Here is a 9,025-nt window from a genome sequence, read left to right on the forward strand (position 1 = left end):
TGCAATGTATAGCTCTTGAATGAATGAAGGACCACAGGAAATGAACAACAATCCATTTTAATCACAGATGTAGTCAATGCCTCACAGATATTTATAAATATAAACGTTCAAGGTACTGGGGCTTATTCTTTGCTCGCCTTCTTTAGGACTTAAGAAATTGGGTATCATGAGAATAAAAATAATGAAGGAAGAAAATGCTTACTTTGAGGGACTGGGTATCTAGGAAAGGGATAACTCTTAAATTCATTGTTTTGAGTTCTAGTTAATCTGCACCTACCTTATTTCCCTTTGAGCTTGAGAGGCAGGGCCAAATCGTTGATTTCTTATCCTTCGTTAATTATCTGTACATTGCCCAGAAGGTAGCCGGCGCTCAACAAATATTTGAGAAATGAAAAACAAACTGGAAACCAGGCACAGGATGAACGAACTGCTTCGGACAGGCTGCAGTTCCTCCCCGGGGCAGGAGGCGGCGCCAGCGCCACACCAGTCCAGCCGCCGGCGGGTCTTGGTCCCTTCGGCGGACCGTCCAACGCGAGGCCCCGGGGGCCAGTGCAAAGATTAGCCAATAGAAAAGCGTCTTAGTGATGGAGTGACCCGCAGCTGCCCAATGAGCGTAGTGAGTCTAGGCCAGGGGCGGTGCGACAAGGAGGGGCCGAGGGGAGCGGTTGGAGGTGGGAGTTGTCGCTGCGGGCCGGGCGGGGGCCGCGGGGCTGCGATGCGGACGGGCCCGCGGCGGTGACCGGAGCTGCCGCCCGACATGAACTCGCTGGAGCAGGCGGAAGGTAGGGCGGGCCTCCGGGGCGCCCCGGCGCGTCCCGGGCTCCTCCCGGAAGCCGGAGGGACCGGAATCGCGGGGACCCCGCCCCGGGGCGCGGAGGCCGCGGAGCGTGGACTGACCGGCCCGGAGCCTGCGGGGCGCGGGGGCCGGTCCCGGGGCCAAAGGGCAGCGGGACCCGGCTGGGCGCTGGTTCCGGCGCGCGCGGCCCGGGCGGGGCGCCCCCGGCCGAGACTGAGGCTCCCTGCATGTTTTTATTCATTAGGGGACGGTGTTCACGTCGTGCGTTGGGCTGTGCCGGTTGGCTTTATCTTTACTTTATTCTGCTAAGCCCTCGGGCTGCAGCCCCAGTTTCTTCCGTGGGTTTTGGTGACTGCGGGGTCAGGGAGAACCTCTCGATCTCCCTTTGGAAGTTTGAAAAACGCGATTGTGGAAATGATACCCCCACCTTGCTCGTGCAGGACGTGCCCGGGGCCACGGACTCACCTGTGACCCGGACTCACCTGTGACACGGACTCACCTGTGTCGAGAGGGGGGGTGAGGGCGTGGCTGCGCCCCGGGGGTCAGGCCGGACCGAAAGCTTAGGGAGTGATTAAATGTCAGGAGCAGAAATCGGAATTGGGCAACTGCATTCAGACAGACCTCGCAGACTGGGAGGTTCACCAAATACACCGTGAATGGGGAATCACTGGTTCCAGTAGGAAGAGAAAATCGAACTGATTGTGATCGTTGTATCTGCAGCCTCCAAAATTCAAGCTTTTGGCGCGGACTGAGGCTACTGACGATTTTCTGCCTACCTTTTTTAAAAAACCTTTTTAAAAATATATATATAATTTGTTTATATTTTACATGGTTTTTCATTTTGTACAGTGTTTCCTTTCTCTTCTCTGATGTAGTCCCCACAGAAGTCCCACCATCACCCGTTCAACGTTCCTTTTAATGAAACTTCTAAAAATGTACCAGATAGTCTCCTGATACGTGAAATCAGGATTAAAGAAACCCAATATTTCTATCAAGTGTTGAAGCTGTCTTTGTAAACTAAACAGTGTAGGGATACTTGTAAGTTGTTATGTAAGAGCAGTAAGTCAGTATGGAAAGTTTCATCTATTGTTAGTAGACTTGAACTAGTAAGAAAGACTAATTAGAAACTTGAAATCTTTGTACCTAGATCTCAAGGCTTTCGAGAGGAGACTTACTGAATATATTCATTGTTTGCAACCTGCTACTGGCCGTTGGAGAAGTAAGTTCCTGAAATATTCTTTAAGAGAAAGCAAAACTATTGATGCTTTTATCTCTGCATTGCAGTGGTATGCTATTATGTGTAAGTTTTGGTTAACAAATGCTTGCTTTACCTAAACTATAAGACTTCTTTTACTTTTGAAAGCCTTGTTAATTATTTAACATTGTAAACAATGTTATATAAGAAAATTTTAAAAAAGAAATGTAGTATGATTCGTTTTAGGGGTTTTTGTTTAAGCTTATTTTTTGTTAAATATTATAACTTTGGGGAAAAGTATACATAATAAAAATTTCAATAACCTGTTTAGTGTTCTTACAATTTGCCTACAAACTATTAAAATAAAGTTTCACTAAGAAAAATGATTTTTAATGTATACTTGCAAAGTTTATGAAATTACTTAGTGGATTTTATTTTTTTATTAATTTTTTTAAAGATTTATTTATGCATACAAGAACTGGGGTGTAGGCCAGAGGTGTGGGAGTTGAGAGGATTCACCAGAGAGAGAGTGGGGAGCAGAACAGGCAGATCTACTGAGATACACTGCTGAGGGGAGCAGCGGGCAAGACAGAAGAAGTCTGCTGCATCATGTGGGTAGCTCTCTGCCTGGGGATCAAACTCATGATGCAGTGACTGTTGATAGCATGATAGTGCTGAGACTTTAACCCCTGTACCACCAGGGAGGCCCTCTTAGTTGATTTTAACAGGACATAATTGTGCTTCTTTGGAGCGTGAGCCAGAAAAAAAAATTATATTCTTACTGTAAGAAATCCATATTCATGATTTGAAGAAACTATGATTGCTCCCTCCATGGATGTATGTGTGTCTATGTATTTGTATATGATGTGTGTAGACATGTGTATTGTATATATATATATAAATCATACATATGGACCTCGCTGGTAGCGCAAGGGGTTAAGACAGCCCGTCCACAGCCTATGCAGCATGAGTTCGATCCCTGGCTGGCCGGGGAGCAATCCACGTGGTCAAGCAGACCTCTCCTGTCTCACCCACTGCTCCACTTAGCAGTATACTTTGGTCACTCTGCCTGTTCTGTTCCCATTCTGTCTCCGGTAAATCCTCTCACCCCCAGCATCTCTGGCCTGTACCCCAGCTCTTGTACACATGAATAAATAAATCTTAAAAAAAAAATCACACATAAATGAAGTACAGAAAAATATACAAGGGAAGACATCAGCAAACAAAATGTTTTCCTAATTTATTTTGTGACCAATCTTAATTTTTGGATGTTCATTGTTAAAATTCAATTTCTGCCCAGAAGGAATATAATAACACACAGATGGGACATGCTCTCTTTAGAGTATAACTCAGTTTGTGGGCCCAGAAGAGAACTATGGAAGTTGCAGATATTTTCTGTGTCAGGATTGTTTTGTTGATTTTTTTTTTCTATTTTTTTTTTTTTTAAAGATTTATTTATTTATTTATTTTATACAAGCACTGGGTACAGTCAGAAGCACGGGAGGGTGAGAGAATTCACCAGAGCCAGAGCGGGGAGCAGAGCAGGCAGAAGGACCGAAGTACACTGCTGAGGGGAGCAGCGGGCGGCAGAAGAGATCTGCGCACCATGTGGGACCCTCCTCCGGTGGCCTGGGAGCAGCCAGGGATTGAACTGGCGCTGCAGAGGCTGCGGGCAGCTTTGCAACCCAGCGCTCAATCGCTGTGCCACTGGGGAGGCCCTGTTTTGTTTATTTTTTATTAAATCTTTTTGCAGTTTTTTGTGTTGTTGTTGTTGTTTTGTAGCGTTTTAATTATATGCGGTGAGAATTCTAATTGGTCATAATTCACAAGTAATGATTTTCTCAGGGTCCCTTGCTAACCTAAGAATTACCCTACAAACCTTGTTTTTCTGTTAACTGAGAGTCTTTTATGATGTGTATGATGCAGTGCTTTTGTACAGAATGTAATGTTACAGATTTTTTCTCCACTCATGGTCTCAGCACTTACATATAAATTAGCATGGTTAATGTAGCCATCAATGTGCGTATGTAAGAGCCTCTCTCTTGGGTTTGCTTTTGCTTTATTTAAAAAAAAAAAACAAAACCTAGGGGACCACCCTGGTGTCACAAGGGGTTAAGTCAGCGCTATGAAGCTATCAGCAGCCACTGCAGCACGAGTTCGAGCCCCAGCCAGGGAGCTACCCACATGGCCCGGCAGACCTCTCCTGCCTTACTCGCTGCTCCCCTCAGCAGTGTATTTCAGTAGCTCTACCTGTTCTGTTCCCCGCTCTGTCTCTGGTGAAGCTTCTTCCCCCCACCTCTGCCCCCGCATCTCTAGCCTACACACCAGCTTTTGTATGCATAAATAAATAAATCTTTTTTAAAAACTATACCATAATACTTTATTTATTTATTTATAAAGATTTATTTATTTATGCATGCAAAAGCTGGGGTACAGGCCAGAGGTGTGAGGGGTGAGAGGATTCACCAGAGACAGAGTGGGGAGCAGAACAGGCAGATCTACTGAAATACACTGCAAAGGGGAATAGTGGGTGAGACAGGAGAGGTCTGCTGCGCCATGTGGGTAGCTCCCTGGCTGGCTGGGGATCGAACTCATGCTACAGAGGCTGCAGATATTTCATAGGTTGCGTCTTAACCCCTTGGGCCACCAGGGAGGCTGCATAATACTTTTTTTAATACTAGTATATTTTGTATTAGAAATATAAAATTAGAAGAAATGGAGTCAGTTCGTCTTTGAGCTCAGAACATAATTTTAAAATTTTTTTCCTATAATCAAATACCTAAAATGAGATTTTTTGTGATCTGCCTCTTCTAAAAGTACATCACCAGGAATTCTAAATAATTGAACTTCTACTGTGTTCCACTAAGAGTAATTTCATAACCTTCGCAAGTATACATTAAAAATCATTTTTCTGGGCCTCCCTGATGGCGCAGCGGTTGAGCGCTGGGTTGCGGCCTCCGTGGCGCTGGTTCGATCCCCGGCTGCTCCCTGGCCACCGGAGGAGGGTCCCACATGGCGCGCAGACCTCTCCTGCCGCCCGCTGCTCCCCTCAGCAGTGTACTTCGGTCCTTCTGCCTGCTCTGCTCCCCGCTCTGCCTCTGGTGAATTCTCTCACCCTCCTGCGCTTTTTTTTTTTTTTTTTTTTAAAGATTTATTTATTTATTTAAACAAGCTCCGGGTACAGTCAGAAGCGCGGGAGGGTGAGAGAATTCACCAGAGCCAGAGGGGAGAGCAGAGCAGGCAGAAGGACCGAAGTACACTGCTGAGGGGAGCAGCGGGCGGCAGGAGAGGTCTGCGCGCCTTGTGGGACCCTCCTCTGGTGGCCGGGGAGCAGCCGGGGATCGAACCGGCGCTGCAGAGGCTGCGGGCAGCTTGGCAACCCAGCGCTCAACTGCTGCGCCACCGGGGAGGCCCCCGCGCTTCTGACTGTACCCAGTGCATGTATAAACAAAACAAACAAATAAATAAAAAACATGCCTCTATAAAAAATAAATTTAAAAAATCATTTTCTTAGTAAAACTTGATTTTAATAGTTTGTAGGCAAATTTTAAGAAAACAAAACAGGCTACATTTAGAGAATGTCCACATCCCAGGTATCCCTGGTGGTCTAGGGGTTAAGTCTTGGCACTCTCACTGCTAAGGTCTAAGTTCGATCCCCGCCAGGGAGCTAACCCCATATATGGCACTGTAGACCTCGCCTATCTTGCCCACTACTCCCCTTAACAGCGTATTTTTGTAAATCCCCCTGTCCTGCTCCCTACTCTGTCTCTGGTGAAACCTCTCAACACCACCACCACCACCCCACACACACACACACCCCCACTCTGGCCTACACCCTAGTTCTAAACTAAAACAAACAAAAAAGAATGTCCACATCCCAATTGAAAGACAAGTAGCTGTCCTGATACCCAGAATATTAAAGTATTGGTTCCCATTTCTAAATTTATTTTCAGTAGTATCATTTTTTTAAGTTTTAGTGAGAGCTGTTTACAATTTCTAAAGTAATTATAGCTTAGTGGGTAGAAAGAAACGTTTTCTAAGTTCTACCATCATTAATTTTTACTTTAACCTTCCTTTAAGTCCCTTAAAGAAAATGTAACACTTACCATTGCACTCCATACTTCCTAACATTGATCTTTGTTTAATTCAATAGCAGGCAGTTGTCTGCAAGACAAAATCCTCTAGTCAGAATTCTCTCTGCGTTCATAAAGAAGTATTTGTTTTATTTTCTTTAGAGATAAAAGCATTTTTTTTAATTTATAAGATTTGCAAAATCAGCACAAAGTATATTGAAAATTACATAACATAGAATCTTATTAAAGTCTTAACCTTGATTCATTACTCTCCATAAATTCTTTTTTTTTTTTTTTTTTTTTTTAAGATTTATTTATTTATTTATACAAGCACTGGGTACAGTCAGAAGGACAGGAGGGTGGGAGAATTCACCAGAGCCAGAGCGGGGAGCAGAGCAGGCAGAAGGACCGAAGTACACTGCTGAGGGGAGCAGCGGCCATGTGGGACCCTCCTCCGGTGGCCGGGGAGCAGCCGGGGACCAAACCGGCGCTGCAGAGGCTGCGGGCAGCTTCGCAACCCAGCGCTCAACCACTGCGCCACCGGAGAGGTCCTTCTCCATAAATTCTTAACTAGAGTAATAAGGGGTGGGGGAGATAGTATTATTCTCAATTACTAAGGGTTACAGTATTTAAGAGAATTCCTCAAAGTCATGTGGCAAATCTAACTTGAGCCAAGTGCATTTTTCATTTAATAAAGTGCTGCATTCTTTAGCTGGTATTTATGAGGAACTGGCAGTAATGGTATCAAATATTAAGAGCTTATTTCCTTGCTAATTTACTGTTTATCTTTCATCAGTGCTTCTTATAGTGGTATCTGTCTGTACAGCTACTGGTGCCTGGAACTGGTTAATAGATCCCGAGACACAAAAGGTAGAAGTTTTGATTTGAAATCTTTTATGATTAAATTAGATAATGGATATAGTAGAGTAGCGCTTTGTTCATTGATTCATTTTTACATGGTATTATTGTTATTGATTATTTTATTAAAAATATACCTTATATTAATTTGTCTAAGAAAACTTTGGGTGTTGTAAATTAAGTGTCTTTACAGGAAAAAAATTATGAAATATTACTTCACTTACATTTTCATTCATTTCTGAATTTATAATTTTTTTATTTCATTATTATATTGCTTGGTCTGAACATTGTTTTTATTTTGCTTTGTTTACTTAGCTTCATTAGTACCAGTTTTTAAAAACTATAACATTTTCTTCTATGAATTAGCTCTCTGAATACCTTTCCTCATCCCATAAAGCTTATGAGCAAATATAAAATAGCAAAATAAAAATGTCAAGGCCAGAATAAAACAGATTTGACTAGGAAGTCAAATCCAGGAAGTCGAGTCACTGATGTGGGCCATGTGGGCTGGAACAATAGTCATTATCGAGTTAGAATTAGTCTCTGAGTTACCTAATCAATAAAGTCATAGTCATTTCCGTGGCTTTCATTGTCTGTGAAGAAAATATATGTAAAAGTCCTTAAGCTAGCAAAGTTTTCCTTTTTCAGCACATATCTCAAAAAATTTCCTGCCTGAAGTTTAATATAGGAAATACTTGAGAGATCTCCCATTGGGCACTGTCCAAGAAAATCCTCATACCAAATGCAATAACAGATTTCATAAGGTTATTTCTTGAAGCATCCTTTGATGAAATCTAATAGGATGCTTCTCAGTTTTCTCTTTCTATTAATTTGTGCCTTAATTTCAAACTCAGACTTGTGTTGAAGAAGTAGTAGTGGTCTCCAGTTTTTTCCTCCATTGCAGCTTTCTTTAGGTAGTAATTGATAATTGTAATTTTCACACAAATTTAAAAAAAAAAAACCCACTCCCCATTTTTAGACTGCAATTAGGTAGATTATTTCCAGTAGTTTATTTACAACCTCTGAAGTTATACAGAAAAAAAACTAGTGGCAACTGAAACAGCCTGGGTGTTTGTTTAGCACAGTCTCCCTGATTTTATCCACTGGGTAGAGACATAAAAGGATCGGGGCAGGGGAGGTTGGTGGTAGAATTTTATGTTAATAGAGGATGTTTATGGCAGATAAGAAACTCACCTGTGTATTCATTTATAAAAGTCTGATCTTAAGGTTGCACTTGGTGCTCATCTTTAGGGGAAGAGTGGAGGAAGCTGGTAAGGAGATTGAAAAAGATCTATCTTGGAAATGAATCTGACTTCTAATTGGGAAAAAATATAAGCTGATTTCAGCTAGTTGAGATCTTAATAAAACACAGAATTAAATGTAATTTGAAATAGGCCCAAAACTCTGTAGTTAATAAAATTTTCTAAATTAGGTGAGAATATAACTATTAGCCTAAGGGTTGACTCTCTATATTTCATTATTTAATAACCTCAAATCTGACAAGAGTTTGAAACAGCAATTGTGTCTGTGGCAAGAGCTGCAAATTCAAAGGCCGGTAGCTAGATGGGTGAACCCTAGGAGAGAAGGGAGATGGCGAACGGGAAAGTACATGAAAACCCTGAATGAATAAAGGGCAGAACTGCAGTTTGGATTTGTAGCCAGTTGTTGCTGTGGAGGAAGGAAGGCTGATACTGATAGATCTAATTAAAATTAAAATGTATAACACTGTATGTGATAATGTTTTCCACACCACATAAAGCACAGCTGGCCTGTGGGATTAAGCTGTCCTCAATGATATTAAGAAGACATCCTTCTAGAATATTAACCTTTCTTCGAGATCTGTCTCATCCTTGTGGGAACTTCTCTCCTAAGGTTTTCTGCCTCTCATTTCCTTGCTTGACAAATTTATTTGACTAGAACTGTGCTGGGTTACCTACTTGGTGCTTTCCATAAATTTAGTTCTTGTTCTACACACATGCAGCTTTGGTTTGAGAGTGGAGTGCAGGTGCCTTAGCTTGATTCTGTTGCTTCCAGCTAGTTACTGGTCCATTTGATTTCTTTTTCCAAACTCTTAATTATTGTCTTGTCTGTTTCTACATCCCT

At 42.5% G+C, this 9,025-nt stretch overlaps 1 long non-coding RNA gene across 1 annotated transcript; it reads left to right on the forward strand.

The window, feature by feature from the left end:
• Positions 1-679: 679 nt before the first annotated feature.
• Positions 680-7,002, forward strand: LOC119249178 (uncharacterized). The gene is made up of 3 exons (XR_005126092.2): positions 680-782; positions 1,944-2,015; positions 6,861-7,002. It is a non-coding gene; the product is annotated as an uncharacterized LOC119249178 (long non-coding RNA).
• The last annotated feature ends 2,023 nt before the right edge of the window (positions 7,003-9,025 follow it).

The sequence above is a fragment of the Talpa occidentalis genome, unplaced genomic scaffold, assembly GCF_014898055.3.
Source record: "Talpa occidentalis isolate TD23 unplaced genomic scaffold, MPIMG_talOcc4v2.1 talOcc4.17, whole genome shotgun sequence".
In the NCBI taxonomy this organism is placed as follows: domain Eukaryota; kingdom Metazoa; phylum Chordata; class Mammalia; order Eulipotyphla; family Talpidae; genus Talpa; species Talpa occidentalis.